Below are 21145 nucleotides of genomic sequence, written 5' to 3' on the forward strand. Positions count from 1 at the left end.
CAGGGATATTGCCTCTGCATATAGAAACAGGTAAGATCAGTGATATTGCCTCTGCGTCTTGAAACAGGTCAGATCAGGGATATTGCTTCTGCGTATTGAAACAGGTAAGATCAGGGATATTGCCTCTGCGTATTGAAACAGGTCAGATCAGGGATATTGCCTCTGCGTATTGAAACAGGTCAGATCAGGGATATTGCCTCTGCGTATTGAAACAGGTCAGTATTGTGGTGAAATGGAAATGGAGGAAAGACTATGTAATTATTGTAACCTCAAAGAAATAGAGAATGAAACAAATTTGATCCTCTATTGCCCTTTCCACCTCGATATACGCTTGCTCTTATTCCAGAAAGCACATCAGATATTTCTACCCTGGCATTATGTGGCTGAGTGATGAGGAGAAATTGAAATGTTTTTTTTGTCCATTGTGTATTTCCGTTTGCAGAATATTTACATAAAGCATGGAATAAAAGAAAATGGCTACCTATAATTAAATAGTACAAATATTTATCTTCTATGTGGTTACTGATGTGTATATATACAATGGGGCAAAAAAGTATTTAGTCAGCCACCAATTGTGCAAGTTCTCCCACTTAAAAAGATGAGAGGCCTGTAATTTTCATCAAGAGGTCTCTCTTGTAAAAATCAATGTTTAATCTCAATGAGACAAATTTATAAAAGGTCAAATAAAAATACAAATTTAATCAATCAACCTCGATTCCCTCCCTGGCCACCACTCCACAGTTGCAGGACACAGCGTAATGGCGGCTGCCACAGTCCCACTGAGGAGCCTGGACCTCGAACGCTCGGTGGAGGCTCTTGTAGAGGAGGAAGGTACCCGTCTGTTGGTTCTCATAGCGTCTGGTGGGGAGAAACAGGTCTGAAAACCGTGATGATAAATTGGACTTAAAAATACCAAAACAACATTTATGTATTGTGCATCTTGCTCGCGAAAATGTTGGCGCCCATTTGTTAGAATTGAACATGTGCATCAAATAAGTTATTTTAAAGTTATTTCACTGGCAAGTTCAAATAAATGGTAAGACCTAGTCTCCAATAACTGTCACGTTGGTATGAATGATTTGGGAGACAGGCACAGGAATACGTAATAGGGTTTTTAATTTCACCCAAATTACAGTGTGCCATGTAAATCGGGGACGAAGACCAAACAAACACCTATACAACACACAGGGTTGAAACCCAAACAAAAGAGTGAGGAGTACCTCGAATAAATAACACAAGCGCACAATGATTAGCACACAGGACGAGACCCGTAATCATCTGTGCAATCCACAATGGTACGAAAGCCAAAACACACAGCACAGGTACTCACACGACCAACGGACATAGTAACAATTATCAACAGCCCAATGGAAACCATAGGGCATATATATACAAATGCAATCAGTGGGAATTGGGGACGGGTGTGCGTAATGAAAGTTCATCTAAAAAACACCTATCTAATCAAGCAAAAAATGTATTTTGATTATGGGATCTGGAGATTGCATAAGCACAATGAAGGTGAAGCAATTACTTAAAAATAAATAGGCTTTAAAATGTTCTCTCCATTTAGAAAGTTATGGACTGGTCCTCTTCGGACCTGTTCGGTCTGAAAAACATTTTAAACATATTTATCTCTGAGTAGTGGGTGTTTTTTGCAAGGTTTTTGTAAGGGTTTTCTGGTGAAAGAGAAGCGGACCAAAAAGCAGCATGGTGGTTATTCATGTTCTTTAATTTATAAAGAAACTACACATGAGATAACTAACAAAAGTGAGAAAACCTAAAACAGTCCTATCTGGTGCAAACACAGAGACAGGAACAATCACCCACAAACACAGTGAAACCCAGGCTACCTAAGTATGATTCTCAATCAGAGACAACTAATGACACCTGCCTCTGATTGAGAACCATACTAGGCCGAAAACATAGAAATACCCAAAACCTAGAAAAACAAACATAGACTGCCCACCCAACTCACGCCCTGACCATACTAACTAAATACAAAACACAGGAAATAAAGGTCAGAACGTGACAGTTTTCAAGTACCAGCTTTGACCAAACTCTCACGTAGTGAGCTGCGAGAGGATAGTTAATAGTAATAATTACAGTAAAGAACTTAATCAGTTAGAAGGAGGTGGAGTGGTGATTTAAATAGCTCTTCTTGATCATTAAATTCGCTCAAATCAAGTAATGTGGGGGAAAAAAAGTTATGCATAGTAAATGAGAATTTTCTTGAAACACACTGTATTTTAATGTACATGAAGGTCTATTGGGGGGAAAGAATGGGAATGTGAAATGGGTACTCGTCTCCAAGCCTGTGTGTAACACTAATATATAATAATAATAATATAGGCCATTTAGCAGATGCTTTTATTCAAAGGGATTTACAGATTGGTGCTCCTGGGAATCTAACAAGCGACAAGCTCTACCAACTGAGCAACAGAGGACACAGCATGCTAACCACAATGCCCCAGGTACCTACCTGCCATCCAACGTAATGATGTGCGGATCAGTCAGAGAGTAGCAGCTTGCAGTGGGAACATCTTGAACTGTGACCTGTAGACTGTATAGGTATGAGGAACATTGCTTAGCGTGACCCACTCTGGTCGTGCTGATTAAAGTGTAGGCAACAGCACAGGGCTTTCGTGTGTGTGTGTGTGTGTGTGTGTTTCTGAAAAACAGGCCAAATGCTTCCATGTCTTAAACACTAAACACAGATGTGGCTAGCCTGATTGCATGACTGAGTGATGACACAACAAAGGGGAATTCGGAAGTTTAGGAGGACACAACAGTTTTGCTACATGAGTAATGTTCAGACTTAGTTTAAAGGAAAGAGTGGAAGCTCACGTAGAAAAGCAGTGTGAGTGATTTGTCGTTGGTTCATAACAGTCCATGAACCATGTAAACACTGTGGCACTATGTCATTCAGACATTTACTGCAGTTCTGTTAGTGTCATAAGCAGCTGTTCTGAGTCTTATAGCTACATTATCTCTCTCTCGGACCTTGAGTGGGGTGGGGCTGTAGCCCATCCGGAGGCGTGGTTTCATAGAAAAGAGAATTCGAATATTCTAAAATTCTAATTCCATTCTGGTGTTCTAATGTTTTGTAATTATATTTCTATGGGTCTCCAGGTCAGGCCTTGAGGGGTGTAGGGGTGTATCCCCTCCAGAGGCGCGGTGCGTCAGAGTGTGGCGTGGCGCTGAGGAGGCTGGGGCGGTTGCCGTCGCGGGTGAAGTCTATGACGGCGGTGAGGGTGAGGCTGGCCCAGGCACACCCCTGGCTCCGGCTGCAGGCTGCAGTAGGCTGCAGCTCCACCTGGCAGGTAGACAGGGGTATGTTGGGGGGCCTCCATGCTGGGATCCAGGCTGTCTGGAAGGGCAACAGGACACATAACAGTGTCTGCTGAGTAAATACCCCCACAGAGCTGCACGACAAGCCTGCGTATGAAATCAACCCCTAACCCCTAGATCTGAGAAAGGATTGGATGGGTGTAAACAAACATGAAGTAAGCACATGTTGAGTCTCTTGGTTTTAAACCTCTCTGGCACTAGTACAGTAAGCACTGGCTCACACAGTGGGGCTCCTGAGGAGTACAGACACAGATTCCTGGACAGTCTGGTTTCAATCCTCATTTAATTTACAGCACGCGATGCAGTTCAGGAGGCGTTTAATGCTCAACAATGGATTATACACAACTTAGAGGTCAACCAACAACCATCCCAGCTTCAAACACATTCAGAATGATGAGGGTTTTAGTCATGATGGTTTACTTTAATTCCAGCGTAGAAGCTCTCACTCTCTTTGGCCAGAGATTGTGTCCGGCTGGAGTTACCCAGGAACGTGGAGACACCGCAGGTAGAACTGTGAAATAATCGTATGTTAATAATGACATAAAGTAGCCACAAATGAAACAGCATTTTGAATATTTCCCCTTCAAAAAAGCATAAGGCTTAGGGTCGTAAAAATGGTCTTTCTAATTTGTGTTGGCTTGTCTGTGTAATTCATCCAAACGTTTCACTGAGTCATATGCCGTGTAGGCTACATGAGCAATGTGCTAGGGCTGGAGCCGTGGTGTGTTTAACTCAACCCTCAGTAAAGTAGTGACCCCTGATCTAGCCCAGCTGTGACATCAGCATGTGTGGAACAGAGCCTGATGAGTGAGTCCAGGCCTGCCTTGTACTGCACAGGTTGTCATGGATACACACTAGTACTAGTAGTATCCATCCGCACATGGCTTCACATGGCAGGGATGTACGGTAATTTAGCAGACAAACCACTAATACAGTAATTGCTCTCTCAAGTTTCAAGTTTTCTTAGTCGTATACAGGATACACATGGTATACACCGTCCAACCAAATGCTTACTTGCAGGTTCCTTCTAGACAATACAACAGCAATAATACATGTGAAAATATAAGAATACGAACATAAAGTAAATGGCTCAGTAGAAAATAATAAACATTTTAGCATAAGTATAATTCAGAAAGGCACAATTTATAGTTCAATATTTACACGTGTATTGGGGAGGGGTGGATTTGGGGGAAACTGTTTAAATTGTGCAGTATTAAAAACAGTCTGGTAGCAGCAGTTGTGATGTGTGTGTAGCATAACAGTTGGAGGTCAGGAGTCTGAACCTTTTGGTGTTGGCACTGGTGTGAGGCAAAGGTGTGTGCTTGAAGTGGTCCTATTCAATGTCTTCCTCCTGTGTGTCCAAATTTCTTAAGCCGCCTTAGGAAGTAGAGGCGCTGTTGCACCCTCTTGACAACAGTGGGGACGGTGTTGGTCCATGTGAATTCATCTGCGGTGTGGACACTGAGGAACTTAAAAATGCTGACTCTCTCTACTGCAGTCCCGATGATGTGGATAGGGCATGTTCCCTCTGCTTCCTGAAGTAAACAATCAACTCCTTTGTTTTTCTGCCGTAGAGGGAAGAGGTTGTTTTCCTGGCACCACAATGCCAGGTCACTTACCTCCTATCTAGAGGCTGACTCATCGTTGTTGGTTACAGGCCTACAACCGTGGTGTCATCAGCAAACTAACCTCTTGAGACTCTAGGGGCAGTATTTCATTTTTGGGTGAAAAAATGTTCCCGTTTTAAACAAGATATTTTGTCACGAAAAGATGCTCGACTATGCATATAATTGACAGCTTTGGAAAGAAAACACTCTGACGTTTCCAAAACTGCAAATATATTATCTGTGAGTGCCACAGAACTGATGCTACAGGCGAAACCAAGATAAAACCTCAAACAGGAAGTGAGCCAGATTTTTGAGGCGCTGTGTTCCAATGTCTCCTTATATGGCTGTGAATGCGCCAGGAACGAGCCTACACTTTCTGTCGTTTCCCCAAGGTGTCTGCAGCATTGTGACGTATTTGTAGGCATATCATTGGAAGATTGACCATAAGAGACTACATTTGCCTGGTGTCCTCCGTCGAAATTGGTGCGTAATCTCCAGCTGCAAGTATTCTTCCATGTGATTCAGAGGAGAAACCAAACTTCCACGAATGATATATCATCGAATAGATATGTGAAAAACACCTTGAGGATTGATTCTAAACAACGTTTGCCATGTTTCTGTCGATATTATGGAGTTAATTTGGAAAAAAGTTTGGCGTTTTGATGACTGAATTTTTTTTTTTTTTTTGTTAGCCAAACGTGATGAACGAAACGGAGCGATTTCTCCTACACAGATAATCTTTTTGGAAAAACTGAACATTTGCTATCTAACTGAGAGTCTCCTCATTGAAAACATCCGAAGTTCTTCAAAGGCAAATTATTTTATTTGAATGCTTTTCTTGTTTTTGTGAAAATGTTGCCCGCTGAATGCTAGGCTTAATGCTATGCTAGCTATCAATACTCTTACACAAATGCTTGTTTTGCTATGGTTGAAAAGCATATTTTGAAAATCTGAGATGACAGTGTTGTTAACAAAAGGCTAAGCTTGAGAGCCAGTATATTTATTTAATTTCATTTGCGATTTTCATGAATAGGTAACGTTGCATTATGGTAATGAGCTTGAGGCTATGATTACGCTCCCGGATACAGGATTGCTAGTTTCAAGATTTAATGATGGAATTGGGATCATGCAAAGCCATGCAGTCATGGGTGAACAGGGAGTGCAGCAGAGGGCTGAGGACACACCCTTGAGGGGCCCCTGTGTTAAGAGTTAGTGTGGAGGAAGTGTTGTTGCAAATCCTCACAGCCTGTGGTCAGCCCTTCAGAAAGTCCAGGATCCAGTTGCAGAGGGTAGTGTCCAGACCAAGTGCTCTGAGCTTGGTGACAAACTTGGAGGGAACAACAGTGTTGAATGCTGAACCGTAGTCAATGAACAGCATTCTCACATACTGTAGATGTTCCACTAGTCCAGATGTCTTAGGGCCGTGTGAATAGCGATGGAATTGGCATCTTCCGTGGATCTGTTGGAGCGGTAGTCAAATTGGAGTTGGTCCAGTGTGCCTGGCCTTGACGTGGGCCAAGACCTGTCTTTCGAAGCACTTCACGATTACAGGGGTGAGTGTGACAGGGCGATAGTCATTTGGGTATGTCACTTTGGTTTTCTTGGGCACTGGGACTATGGTGGTCTCCTTGAAGCAAGTGGGGACTACAGCCTGGGACAGGGACAGGGACAGTTTGAAGAAGACTAATATCTAATACCTGTGTTAGAAGAAGAGCCTCAATGCCACGTACCAATTGCAAAGAAAGCATTTGATGGGAATCATTTGAAAGAGTCCTCCCAGCAATTAAAAGTAAGAAAGACCAACCGTAAGCTGAGTCTGATGTATTCCTCTACCCTTCCTGCCCTCCTTTCTCTTCCCTGACAATCTGACACACTTTCTTCTATTCTTTAGTTGAACCCAGTCATAAAGGTCAAGAGGTCAACACGATCCATCCATTAGTTAAGCCGCCAAAGAGGGTCAACCCCTAATCCCCTATCACACAAACACACGCACGCAAGCTCACACACACGCACACAAACACACACGTACACACACACATCCACACGTCTGGTAGGCATCCGTCCATCTCCACCAATGAGATGGTCTCCATGATAGAATATTTCCTGATCTCCAACTTCATATTGGATGCCAGGTGTCGGACCCAGACCACCAGGTAGCCCAAGGGGAGTCCCGAGATCTTCACCCCACTGAAGGTGCATCGCAGGTGGACACTGCTGCCCACCAGCTCTGGGGTGATCACAGGCTTGTGGGATAATGCAGGGAGACTTGCTGAGCAAGGGAAAGACGGGGGATGAACAAGAAGTTGATATCAAGGACCAACCAGACATGATTAAATAAAGAATCACAATAAATGTGAATAATATTACTTTGAGCTTGTTGTAGTTGTTTACCTTTGCATCGCCCATTGACTTCCACCTTACCCGTGGGGCATAATTTAGGTCCAAATTCTGTTTTGACTAAAAACAAGAAAAATACAGTTAAGACCTTTATTTTTTTGATTTCCTTAATTCCACTTGAAGGCTTTAGACCAGAGAGAAGGAATAGAGCAGCAGACATATCTTAATAAGGCTAAGAACAAATTCCAAATTCCAGCGAAGCAGTCCCCCATACATCCCATCACACCAAACTGACAGTGACTCTGTAATTCTAATTCACCTTTGGCACAATATCCCATACCCCTGGGTGGGCTCAGTTGCGCACTGAGATGGGGATGTGGAAGAGGCAGCAGTCCTTGGTGCTCCCGTGGAAGAACTGCCAGGTGGCACAGGCTGAGAGCTTGCGGACCTCCCCTGGGCGGGGCAACAAGCTATCAGTCAGAGACAGCCACACAGGTGCCTGGGTGCCACATCTGTTCATCTGGAGAGAAGACAATGACCACAACATGTTTCTGCATGAAAACCACTTGATTAAGTACAGTATCTTCAAGTAAATTCAAGAAAATCCCTCCCACTGTGAAGAGTTAATCATAGCTTTGCCTGTATTGATAGTTGTAAATGGTAAATAAAACAGGCCCTAAAATGGAGCCTTGTGGAACCCCTTTACACACTAGGTGCAAGATGGCTAAGGTTTAACAGCTTTAGCTTACTTCCACACAGCTGGTGGGCATCTCTGCCGGCTTGTTGTTAATGCTGAAGCGGTACCATCCTGGGGAGAGGGAGTGATCACAGATCAGGTCCTGTATGGCAGTGTTCTGCAGGTCACTGGAGTCAAAGTCCACGCTGCGATACGGGTTCCTCAACATGCGGTAACCTCCCAGGTGCCACTCTGGAGCTGGGGGAGACAGAATGACAAGGTTATAAAGAAAACACGTTACGTTCACAGGATACATTTTTATTTTTAAGATTAATGTATTTGGAACATAAAAGTCTTTCTGGGTAGTTACTGAGATGTCAACCTGGACTGTGGAGGAAGGGAGGGGGGGGGGCATGGTAGCAAAAAAAGGTAGCAAAATATGTCATTCCAGTGGCTCTATAACTTCAGTCAGTTCATTAAAGGGTGGAACTAGAGTTAATTTACTGTAACCTTCAGAGGGAGAGATGAGGAGGGTACATTCAAACAGGTAAAAATAACACTCATTCATTTACCTAATTCCCCTCCTTTCTAAACTCACCCCTGGAGGGTTAGACAATAAAGCCAGCGATCCATGACAGGGTCTGAACATAGCTCGCAGCTGAAGGCTAAAAATGGAGAGAAAGGGACTTTAAAGTCAGACTTCTCACATCCCATGTCTATTCAAGTGTCAAAGAACCTGCACCAATATCACACTCTGTCTATAATAAAGCGATACTCTGCCTTCTTAACAACATTATCAACAAGGCAGGTCCTACAGGCCCTGGTTTTGTTGCACCTTGACTGCTGTTCAGTCGTGTGGCCAGGTGCCACAGAAAAGGACTTAGAAAAATTGCAATTGGCTCAGAACAGGGCAGCACGGCTGGCCCTTGGATGTACACAGAGAGCTAATATGAATAATATGCATGTCAATCTCTCCTGGCTGAAAGTGGAGGAGAGATCGACTTCATCACTAGTTTGATTTATGAGAGGTATAGACATGTTGAAGGCACCGAGCTGTCGGTCTAAACTACTGGCACACAGCTCGGACACCCATGCATACCCCACAAGACATGCCACAAGAGGTCTCTTCACAGTCCCCAAGTCCAGAACAGACTATGAGAGGCACACAGTACTAGATAGAGGTACTGTGGAACTCTATTCCACATCAAGAAACTGACACATGCAGCAATTTTTTATTTAAAAAACAGATAAAAAAAACACCTTATGGAACAGCGGGGACTATGAAGTAACACACACACACACACACACACACACACACAATACATACACATGGATTTAGTACTGTAGATATGTGGTAGTGGTGGAATAGGGGCCTGAGGGCACACAGTGTGTTGCGCAAATCTGTGAATGTATTGTAATGTTTTAAAATGGTATAAACTGCCTTAATTTTGCTGGACCCCAGGAAGAGTAGCTTTGGCAGCAGCTAATGGGGATCCATAATGAATACAAATACAAATACACTTCCCTGTATGTAAATTGAAAATGGGTCAAAACGACTAGGACTTCAGGATATCAGTCAGAGCTATGAAAGAGGAATAGGAAGGCCTTACTCTGTTCCTACCTAATGCAGAGCATCCTTTGGAAATCATACCCTGGTGACTATATTATGAAATATATTCTATATACCTTAAAGGCGTCTTGCTCTACATGTTCACTATGGTGTTGAATGATCAATTACAAAACATAGCATGTTACACATTTCTTACAGTACCCCCACATGGTGTTACATATTTCGTATCATTTGGATGCGGCAACAGTCTGCCCCCTTGGCTAATGAGGAAGGTTTGTCCTGGGCTGAAAGTTCCCTAGAGACTATTTATGACGTTACCTCCCTACTGTGCTGTAAACTCTGTTCAAGGCCAATTTGACTAGGTTAACCAAACAGCCATAGCCCAGTCTCACCTCTGTGTCATCCTCTCCTATGGAAAACATGGCTGTTTGGACAACCTTTGACCTTCGTGCTTGGAGAGAATTAGTTCCCAGACACAGACAAGGTGTGAAGCTTCCAGGCAAGGTGTATGTGTGCAGAGAGATAGAGGATTTGTAAACACAACACGTGCTCTCAAATTTGGACGGCAAGGAAATGTAATACATTTTCAGTGTTACCCTCCAGACCTTGTTTGAAGACTGAATGTGGCCGCTGGGGCAAAATGAGTTAGATACCCCTGCTGTATGGAGTGACTTGATTGGATGGAATTTGGTATTTTATTAGGATCAATTCAAAAGCAGCAGCTACTCTTTCTGGGGTCCACACAAAACATGAAACATAACATAATACAGAACGTCAATAGACAAGAACATTCCAAGACAGAACTACATACATTTTTTTAAAGGCACACATAGCCTACATATCAATGCATACACACAAACTATCTAGGTCAAATAGAGGAGAGGCGTTGGGCCGTGAGGTGTTGCGTTATCTGTTTTTTTAAAACCAGGTTTGCTGTTTATTTGAGCAATATGAGATGGAAGGAAGTTCCATGCAATAAGGGCTCTATATAATATTGTACGCTATCCTGAATTTGTTCTGGATTTGGGGACTGTGAAAAGACCCCTAGTGGCATGTCTGGTGGGGTAAGTGTGTGTGTCAGAGCTGTGTGACTACGCAAACAATTTGGGATTTCCAACACATTAATGTTTCTTATAAAAAGAAGAAGTGATGCAGTCAGTCACTCCTCAACTCTTAGCCAAGACAAACTGCCATGCATATTATTTATATCAGCCCTCTGATTACAACGAAGAGCAAAATGTACTGCTCTGTTCTGGGCCATCTGCAGCTTAACTAGGTCTTTCCTTGCAGTACTGGACCACACGACCGGACAATAATCAAGATTAGACAAAACTAGAGCCTGCAGAACTTGCTTTTTGGAGTGTTGTATCAAAAAAGCAGAGCATCTCTTTATTACGGACAGCCCTCTCCCTATCTTTACAACCATTTAATCTATATGTTTTGACCATGACAGTTTACAATCTAAGGTACCGGCAACTAATTTAGTCTCCTCAACTTGTTCAACAGCCACACCATTCATTACCAGATTCAGCTGAGGTCTAGAACTTTTGTACCAAATGATTTGTACCAAATACAATGCTCTTAGTTTTAGAGATGTTCAGGACCAGTTTATTACTGGCCACCAATTCCAAAATAGACTGCAACTCTTTGTTAAGGGTTTCATGACTTTATTAGCTGTGGTTGCTGATGCATACATGGTTGAATCATCAGCATACATGGACACACATGCTTTGTTTAATGCAAGTGGCAGATCATTGGTAAAAATAGAAAAGTGTAGAGAGCCTAGAGAGCTGCCCTGCGGTACACCACACTTTACATGTTTGACATTAGAATCTTCCATTAAAGAAAACCCTTTGAGTTCTATTACATAGGTAGCTCTGAATTCACGATATGGCAGAGGTTAAAAAGGCATAACACATAAGCTAAGACTTCGTCCAAAATGTTACCCTTCTCCCTACATAGTGCAATACTTTTGACCAGAGCCCTACAGACACGAGCATTATATAGGGAATAGGGTGCCATTTGAGACACAGCGTAGGTGACACCCAACAACAGGCTCCCCAGCAGGAGTGTGGCATCATGATCTAACCTATGACCCCAACCATGGTGCTGCTAGTGAAAGAATGTTTTGTTGTCTCATGAGGAGATGGTCATCAGAGTCCATTCTCAGGGCAGTTGTTTAGTGGTTTAATTGAGAGTCTCTGACTACACACACACATGCACAAACGCACGCACACACACACACACACACACACACACACACACACACACACACACACACACACACACACACACACACACACACGTGCACACTCACCCACACACACACCGTGCTGTGATGAACTAAAGGGTCAGGGCCCATTCTTTGATTTATTTGTTGTGACAACTCTGCTGAAGGAGCAAATGACCCGCTGATTGGATGTGGGAGAGGAGAGAAGAAACACCAAGGAACTAGTGCTTACTCTCCCTAATGGTATAACTACTAGTCCCCTGCACTGTAAACCCCAATGTGTTGTCATTACTCAAAACCTGTGAGGAAACCCGTTGCACTTAAAGGAATAATTCGGGATTTTGGAAATTAGGCCCTTTATCTACTTCCCTAGAGTCAGATGAACTCGTGGATACCATTTTTATGGCAGTTTGAAGGAAGCTGCTAACTAGAGGTAGCGCAATTGCTAACTAGCGTTAGCATAATTACTGGGAGTCTATGGTATCTGCTAGCATTCTAGCAGATACACATAGATTTCCAGTCATTGCGCTCACTCTAGTTAACTTTGGCTTGCGAAACTACATCTAATGGTATTCACCAGTTCATCTAACTCTGGGGAAGTAGATAAAGGGCCTCATTGCCAAAATCCTGAAGTATCCCTTTAATATATATGAGTACGGTCACCAAAAGGGATTTTGTAGTCATTACTCCAACTGACAGTAGTGTGGTGTGGGTAACACCATTGGGGAAGCCAAGCCAGTAAAGAAAAGCCATATCACAACCTATGTTGTGATATTTGCGTTGTTTGCTCTATATAACCCATTCGTTCATATGCCACTGTGATATACAATAAAGACGTGACAAAAAAAAAGACAACAGTCAGTCAGTGGCGGAATAAGTTTAACTAAACATACATTTGTTTCTTCACCAAACCGGAGAGCAACATCTGTCCGGTCAAGTCCACACCCTACTTGTAGACTAGTTGAAAGCTAATGCCATCCTACTCTCTTTCATGTTGGCAAAACGGTCTATGGCTCTGTATGCTTTTAGTTTTAGTTTTCATAGGCTACCTAGCTAAAATGCTTGCTAGCCTGACTACCTCGCATGGGCAACAATGAACCGGCTAAGTTAGCTAGCTAGTTAACCTGAGACTACTAGGCTACATATTGAAGCTCAGTTGTCTCAGGCTAGTGGCACAATATATTAATTCATGGTTAGATCAGAATCGGCGTTACAATCATTGGCCTGTGCAGAGTATTAAGTCAAAACCACAAGTCCAAATTGGTGTGAAGCCAAATCCAAATGGTCTTCCCTTGGGGGCATTTTTCTGCACCAGGACAACCTACAATTATTTCATATATTTTTTTATCAAGAGAGGATTCTCAAATGGGATCAATCAATCAAATGCTACGGTGGCAACATGTCATACTCTTTTGTTCCCCAAAGCATCAGATACATGGGCTGCACATACTAAGACAGAGGGCCTCACACGGATGATTTCTCTGGTGAGACTCAGCCACTTGCGAATTGATGGAAAATTCTGAAAACGCAGAGACTAAATATAAATCATTTTTATTTGTCAAACATTTGGGGAAGTCTGACTTCCCTTGGTATCCATGAATACATGCCATTGCAAACGGATAGATTTGAGTTGTATCAGCTTGAACATTTTGAGTAATGACCCCACTAAGCCACTCCTCTAATATAATTTCCCAGTGTGCCGTTTCTTTTTGAGTGAATTGTAGAGTTACCACCCATGACAGTATTTGTTAGTGACAGAGATATGGTTGTTGAATTCCTTGATTTTCAGTCCTGTGGCCTTCACCAAGTGAGTTCCTAGGTGAATATTATCATTATAATTAAACTCTTTATGACTATTCAGTACATATCTCATAAGGCCTTATTTTTAACACTAATACAGTGGCCTGAAACTCATGGTTTTATAGGCCACATCAGGCCTGCAAGTAGGGTTGCAAAATTCCAGTAACTTTCCCAAAAAAATCCCAGATTTTCTACAAATCCTGGAAGGATTTCCAGGATCTCCCAACCGAGAGTTCTGGAAAATCTCGGAAATGTACCACAATTTTGCAACCATACCTGCAAGTCACATTATGCATTCCTACTGGAATCCAGACAAAGTTTGTCACCTTAGAGCTTTTCATGTCTCTATTTTGGTTTGGTCAGGGTGTCCCATTGGGTGGGCATTCTATGTTATTTTGCTATGTTTTTGTATTTCTTTGTTTTGGCCGGGTATGGTTCCCAATCAGAGACAATGATAGACAGCTGTCACTGATTGAGAACCATACCCGGCCAAAACAAAGAAATACAAAAACATAGCAAGGTAGCTTTTTCCCACATGGTTTTTGTGGGTAGTTGTTTTCTGTTTAGTGTTTTGCACCTGACAGGACTGTTTCGGTTTCGTTTAGTCACTTTGTTATTTTTGTTTTGTGTTCAGTTTAAATAAAAAGTCATGAAAAACTCACCAAGCTGCGCTTTGGTCCGATTCCTCTTCATCCGACGACGACACCTGTGACAGAACTACCCACCACAAGCGGACCAAGCAGGGTTGTATGGAGGAGCAGAGGGTTCAGGACTCCTGGACATGGGAGGAGATACTGGACGGACAGGGACCCTGGAGACAGGCTGGGGAATATCGCCGCCCGAAAGAAGAACTGGAGGCAGCTAAAGCTGAGAGGCGGCGATATGAGGCAAGGCAGCGCAGCAGGTACTGTTTAGTGTTTTGCACCTGACAGGACTGTTTCGGTTTCGTTTATTCACTTTGTTACTTTTGTTTAGTGGTCAGTTTAAATAAAAAGTCATGAACACTTACCACGCTGCTCTTTGGTCCGATTCCTCTTCATCTGACGACGACACCCGTGACACAGTTGGAATATTTATTCACCCACAAACTGCATTCATAATGACTGCCAGTGATAAGACACAGTTAAACTGGAACCATTTAAACTGGAACAACCATTTCAGTAACGGGTGCAAAAAACTAAATAGCATGTGTAGCATAGAACGACTTAATCAATCACTTAATGTACATGCAAAAACACAGATATTAAATACAATTCCAAAAAATCTACCTGCAATAGTACATGCTAGGAAAAAAAAGTAAATTTGTTAACTTTAAAAATAAAAATATTATTAAATTATTAAATTAAATTAAATTATTATTAAATTTAAAAATATAGTTGATGTGACTTCTCATTTAGTTTTGAGTCAGTACCACAAACAATTTAAGCGATAATGACTTTTAATTTACTTTGGGTTCAATTTACTAGAAGTATTTGAGTTAAAAAATGCCTTGGGGCTTACAGTGTGGGGGAGAAGAGGTCCAACTCCGAGTCTACAATGGTCTAAGTTTAAAATGCCATTCATTACTTGATTCATAATCTAACAGTGGGATGTCCCACATAGGCTATATTTATAATGTTGTAATGACATTGTTTTAATGTTGTATTGACATTGTTTTAATGTTGTATTGACATTGTTTTAATGTTGTATTACTTCTAACTTAGTTACAATCCTGTAAAGCTGCCCCCCGACAAAACTCCTCAAGCATATCTACTTGTTGGCTGGTGGTCAGCGGCAGGTATGCAAGGCTTTAGAACGAGACACCAAATGACACAGCAGCACAACCTCTAATTGTGTCCTCCTCAGCAACTGGCTACAGTGCCAAGTTCTCCAGCAGCTTGCATGTCTCAAACACTTAGGCCTACAATATTACGCATTATACACAACTTATAATATAGCCCTACTCTAAGGTGTTGAGAAAGAGACCGTAGCTACACAGTGCCAATTTCTCCAGCTGGTTGGATTTCTAGAACAGTTCGAATAATAGAGAGTCCGGTGCATTATTACATAAGGTGTCAAAGCATAACAAAAGCTACAGACCGACACAGAGCTATACCATACTGCACTCTGATTGTTGAAAAGTATTTCATTTAGAAGTAGAACAACAGAAGGCTGGTTTAGATACCAAGGGAGACATTCGTTCCACCTCACCCAAAAGCAACCCAGACTGTAACTGCATGTAAGGCTATAATGATTTTCAGCACTGCTATATTGTCTGCGGGTGTGTCCAATAAACTTTCTTACCATATGGTCCATACCGCCATATCACGCGTTCTTAAATCTGATGTAGCTGTCTGACAATGGAAAAGTTTGAGAAAATGTTCTGATCCTCTCAAGTCTTATCTATGAATTGTTATGAAAAAGTAACTGGAGGAGTGAAAGAACACTGAAAATACACTTTATATTATTCCCTGGACCATAAAAAATAATCAAACTGCAAAGCTCTCATCAGTCAACAATTGTACGCTAAACTATATTTTGTTATCTTCCTTCTTATCAAGGGCAATAGTCGAGGCATTCACGTCTTACTGTACTTTAAAAAAACAAACATTATGATTTATTCGACTTACCTAACTGGGCGAGTGCTCTCAACTGCATCAAATAGAGAAACACAATGTGCAGATATCCCGGGAATGACGCATGTGAGAGGCTGCAAACTGCGCAATCCATAGTTGCGGTTCACAATTTCACCGAAGGAAAAGATGCCACAAATTTTCACAGATGTTAGATCCCATTTGAGAATCCTCGAAAGTTTTCAAAATGTTCTTGAGTGACAAAATAGTTATCATTTAGTTGTTTCAGAGCCGTGGTTCCTCAGATTGTATTAACGGTTGAATCCGTGGGAAGTTTTAGAGCGTTCTTTTCTTTTCAACCAACTTTTCTAATCAAGACACAACAAGTTGCTCAGTCTTAAAAGGAGGAGGACAGCACATCACGCCTTCAAGTCCACATACTAACCCTTGGGGTGTAGGTGGACCCTCTTGAAGAATCCATACTGGGACAAAGCCTTAAATATTTTTGTGGGAAATCAACATTTTTTTTTGTGAATAGAAATGTTATTACGGTTATAATATAATACAGAAAATTTAATTGACCAATTTATGATATTAGCTTGATTATCATTTAGATAATGTTGATTGAATCCAGGTTGTTGGTGTAATCTCAAAACTGATTTAGCCCACTGAGCTAAAGCCTAGACATTCGTTCTGGGAACTAACATGAGTCTTGGGAACTAATTCTCCACATGCTCCTTTTCCCATCTGATTTAGAAATGCTGCAGCTATGTTGTTTATTCTCACCCTGACTGACCAGCCAATAACACCGTAATCCCCTAAATGTACGTGAGCAGAATAGAGAGAGAGAGGGTCATCCCACTGTCAATGCTGTGCCATAGAATGTGGCTCTGTCCCGATTGATAGTCATTGCTCTGTCCAGATGCCATCTATTAGACTTGGCTTGCTTTCATTCTAGCCTGGTCTGGAAGTAGAGCTGTGGCTCTGCTACGGCCATGACCCTGCTACGGCCCTGCAGTGGCTCTGGATTCTCCCAGCCTCCCCCAGACAGATGCCCTGGATTAATGGTTGGAGACAGTGGCCTGGGCTGGTCTAGCATGTCACAGCTCAGCCAACGAAGCACACATGTATGCCGGTGCCAGGATGGGTTCAGCTGTCCAACACGGTCTCTGTCCAATGAACGAGGAACAAATACAGTAAGCAGGGAAAAAGGGTTGGAGACATACTGCAGGGCAGGTGCCTCCTTCATCTTTCGTCTGCCTCTAAACCGATTCCACAAACAGACTACATTGAGTCAGAAGTTGTCACCAACCCTGTCTTAAAGGTTGGTGACAAGCTGTAGGGCAGGTGCCAACTTCCACTCCTGTCATCCTCTGGATGACCCAGGCCTGGATGGAAACAGGATGAAAACATGGTTGGACTACTTGAATCAGAATTTTGTTTTTTGTTGAAAATTGTATTGCAGTGCTAGAGGCATCACTACAGACCCGGTTCGATCCCAGGCTGTGTCGCATCCGGCCGTGACGGGGAGACCCATGAGGCGGCGCACAATTGGCCCAGCATCGCCCGGGTTAGGGGAGGATTTGGCTGGCCCGGGATGTCCATTTCCCATCGCGCTCTAGTGACTCCTTGTGGCGGGCCGGGCGCATGCCCGCTGACTTTGGTCTTCAGCTGTTTCCTCCGACATGGTTAAGTGAGCAGTGTGTCAAGAAGCAGTGCGGCTTTGCGGGGTTGTGTTGCGGAGGACACATGGCTCTCGAGCTTCGCCTCTCCCTCTCTCTCTCTCTCTCTCTCTCTCTCTCTCTCTCTCTCTCTCTCTCTCTCTCTCTCTCTCTCGAGTCCATACAGGAGTTGCAGCGATGGGACCAAACTGTAACTACCAATTGGACACCACGAAATTGGGGAGAAAAATTTCTGTTTGTTAAGAAATGCGACCCAGGAGCCACCCTCCTGTCTGTCTCACCCAGGCCTGGAACTGTCAGCTCTACCATGAGTCAGACTAAATACCTAACAGCCCATCTACCATGGGTCGTCCCAAATGACACCCTATTCCCTACATAGGCACTACTTTTGACCAGGGTACATATGGTGCTCTGGTCAAACGTAGTGCACGATATAGGAAATATGAGGCCGTTTGGCACAAAACCTTGAGTCAGACGTTGATGTGAGCAGGTCATTGGGTCAAAGACGAGAATAAGCCTAATGGAAAGTTTACTGTCCTAGAGCAGGTTTTACTGGGATTGTTGCTAATCTTTACTGCTTGTCCTGTATGTAGACGTTGCAAATCTGGCAATACATACTGCTGCTGTTGTGGACTTGAGTCAGCCTGCTGCAGAGGAAACGCTCAGTAGAGTAACCAGCCTCAGAAATTGCAGCCCAAATAAACACTTCACAGAGTTCAAGTAACAGACACATCTCAACATCAACTATTCAGAGGAGACTGCGTGAATCAGGCATTAATGGTTGAATTGCTGCAATGAAACCACTACTAAAGGACACCAATAATAAGAAGAGACTTGCTTGGGGCAAGAAACACAAGCAATGGACGTTAGACCGGTGGAAATCTGTCCTTTGGTCTGATGAGTTCAAATTTGAGATTTTTGGTTCCAACCACCTTGTCTTTGTGAGACGCAGAGTAGGTGAACGGAATATCTTTGTATGTGTGGCTCCCACCATGAAGCATGGAGGAGGAGGTGTGATGGTGTGGGGGTGCTTTGCTGGCGACACTGTCTGTGATTTATTTAGAATCCAAGGCACACTTAACCAGCATGACTACCACAGCATTCTGCAGTGATATGCCATCCCATCATTTGTTTTCAACAGGACAACGACCCATAACACACCTCCAGGCTGTGTAAAGGCTATTTGACCAAGGAGAGTGATGGAGTGCTGCATCAGATGACCTGGCCTCCGCAATCCCCCGACCTAAACCCAATGGAGATGGTTTGGAATTAGTTGGACTGCAGAGTGAAGGAAAAGCAGCCAACAAGTGCTCAGCATGTGGGAACTCCTTCAAGACTGTTGGAAAAGCATTTCAGGCGAAGCTGGTTGAGAGAATGCCAAGAGTGTGCAAAGCTGTCATCAAGGCGATGGGTGGCCACTTTGAAGAATCTTAAATATAAAATCTATTTTGATTTGTTTAACACTTTTTTGGTTACTACATGATTCCATATGTGTTATTTCATAGTTATGTATTCACAATTATTCTACCATGTAGAATAGTCAAAATGATGAAAAACCCTTGAATGAGTAGGTGTCCAAACTTCTGACTGGTACTGTAAAAAAAACAATAATATAGGAACAAGGTGGGCACTGTATAAAACAATTAATATATACAGTGTATATTTTGCTTATAAAACTTCTGAGGCCAAATAATATCACTACTATTGGGGAATCCTGCTATAGTGCCTATGTCACACCCTGACCACAGAGAGCCTTTTTATTCTCTATTTTGGTTAGGTCGTGGTGTGTCTAGGGTGTTTATCGTTGTCTTTGATTGGGGATCATATTTAGGCAGCCATTTCCCCACTGTGTTTTGTGGGATCTTGTTTATGTGTAGTTGCCTGTGAGCACGCAATTGTCGTCATGTTTCGGTCGTTCTTTATTGTTTTTGTGCGTTTCCGTTAATAAACATGTGGAAACCATATCACGCTGCACCTTGGTCCGATAATGCTTACGACGAACGGCTGATTTTACTGATGTCTCGCTAAAGTGAAATTAGACCCTTGTCTGCTGGAAATCCACACATCGCCGAAGACACTGCTTTTGATTTCCATGAGAAGAAACGTCATAAAATGTTCATAGCAAAGAAGGTGTCCGATTTCCTCCCGTAGCCTACTGCGTGGGTCTTCCCACCTTATGCCAAAGCTACTTCTCGCTAGAATGAGCAAACGAACAAGAAGGTTGTGACAGGTTTTATACAGTGCCCACCCTTTGCCTACTTCCTGCACGTCCAAGTGTTGGCTCCTGCCGTGTTCAAAGAAATGAACATGCCCTCCTCATTAGTTCACTTGTGAGGTCTGTTCTTGAGGGTTTGTTTAGACAGTTACCTTTCCTGTTACATAGCCTAAGTAGAGGAGACTGGGGAAGTTCTAGCACTTTTGGGCTTTCTATGACTTGGCACTCTAATGGTGTATCTTCACTAACTGTAACCTATACAGTATTTACAAGCCGTGTCAATTTACACTCCGATTATTACATTATAACCGGGAACTAAAACATTGTTACAAAGAACATGACGTACTGTCACTTTTATTCACCGTCTGCATATTCTCCCGTGGACAGATTCTGCGCAGTTGACCAATTTACACAACATTTGACTTCAGGGTTAAGAAGTTACAGTCTGCACACCAGCAGCCAATTAACACAGCACGGTCTGATGTTTCCATAATACACTGGAGTACATATCCTGGAGACGGTCTTTTGAAACAGGATCGGAAAGCAGAGCAGCATAGCCACCCCCATATGATCTGAGGTGAATAGGAAGTTCGACGGAGGCGGATATCGGAGAGAAATGTTTCTTGTATCCCTAAGGTTATATTCCAGATCATCTTTGAAAGATTGCTACTTTAACTTTAGCTGGCCAGGTTCTGGATTCCGGAGAATATATTCCAGAGGGGGCTCTGGCTCTGTCTTTTTTTAATTCCACATTTGTGATCAAAATGGAGTTGTAGACTGGGGAGACGTATTCTTACTTAACGGTAAAATAGTGATTGTAGGCTTCCTGCTTGGCTGAGGAGAATAGCACTAAGTATAAGGTATTTTGTGGGTGGTTTAGAAAATAGATGCCTTTCGTCTAAATATAGGGCCCATGACAAAACCCAGGTGTTTCTAGCCTCTTAATTCAAATGTTTCGGTCCATGTTTGTGATAATGGCTTATGGATTTCAGACTTGACTAAATGTAGGTAGGTAAAGGTTTTGCATTATTCATTAAAAAGAGATACTTTATAAGAAACCTTGAACTATAATTTACTATATCATGGAAATCATTTTATTGTCTTCTAACAATACCTCTAATTGGGGAT

At 42.6% G+C, this 21145-nt stretch overlaps 1 pseudogene; it reads right to left on the reverse strand.

The window, feature by feature from the left end:
* Positions 1 to 16277, reverse strand: part of LOC135572893 (von Willebrand factor D and EGF domain-containing protein-like) — a 47759-nt pseudogene extending 31482 nt beyond the window's left edge.
* Between the last annotated feature and the right edge of the window lie 4868 nt (positions 16278 to 21145).

This window comes from Oncorhynchus nerka, linkage group LG2 (assembly GCF_034236695.1).
Source record: "Oncorhynchus nerka isolate Pitt River linkage group LG2, Oner_Uvic_2.0, whole genome shotgun sequence".
In the NCBI taxonomy this organism is placed as follows: domain Eukaryota; kingdom Metazoa; phylum Chordata; class Actinopteri; order Salmoniformes; family Salmonidae; genus Oncorhynchus; species Oncorhynchus nerka.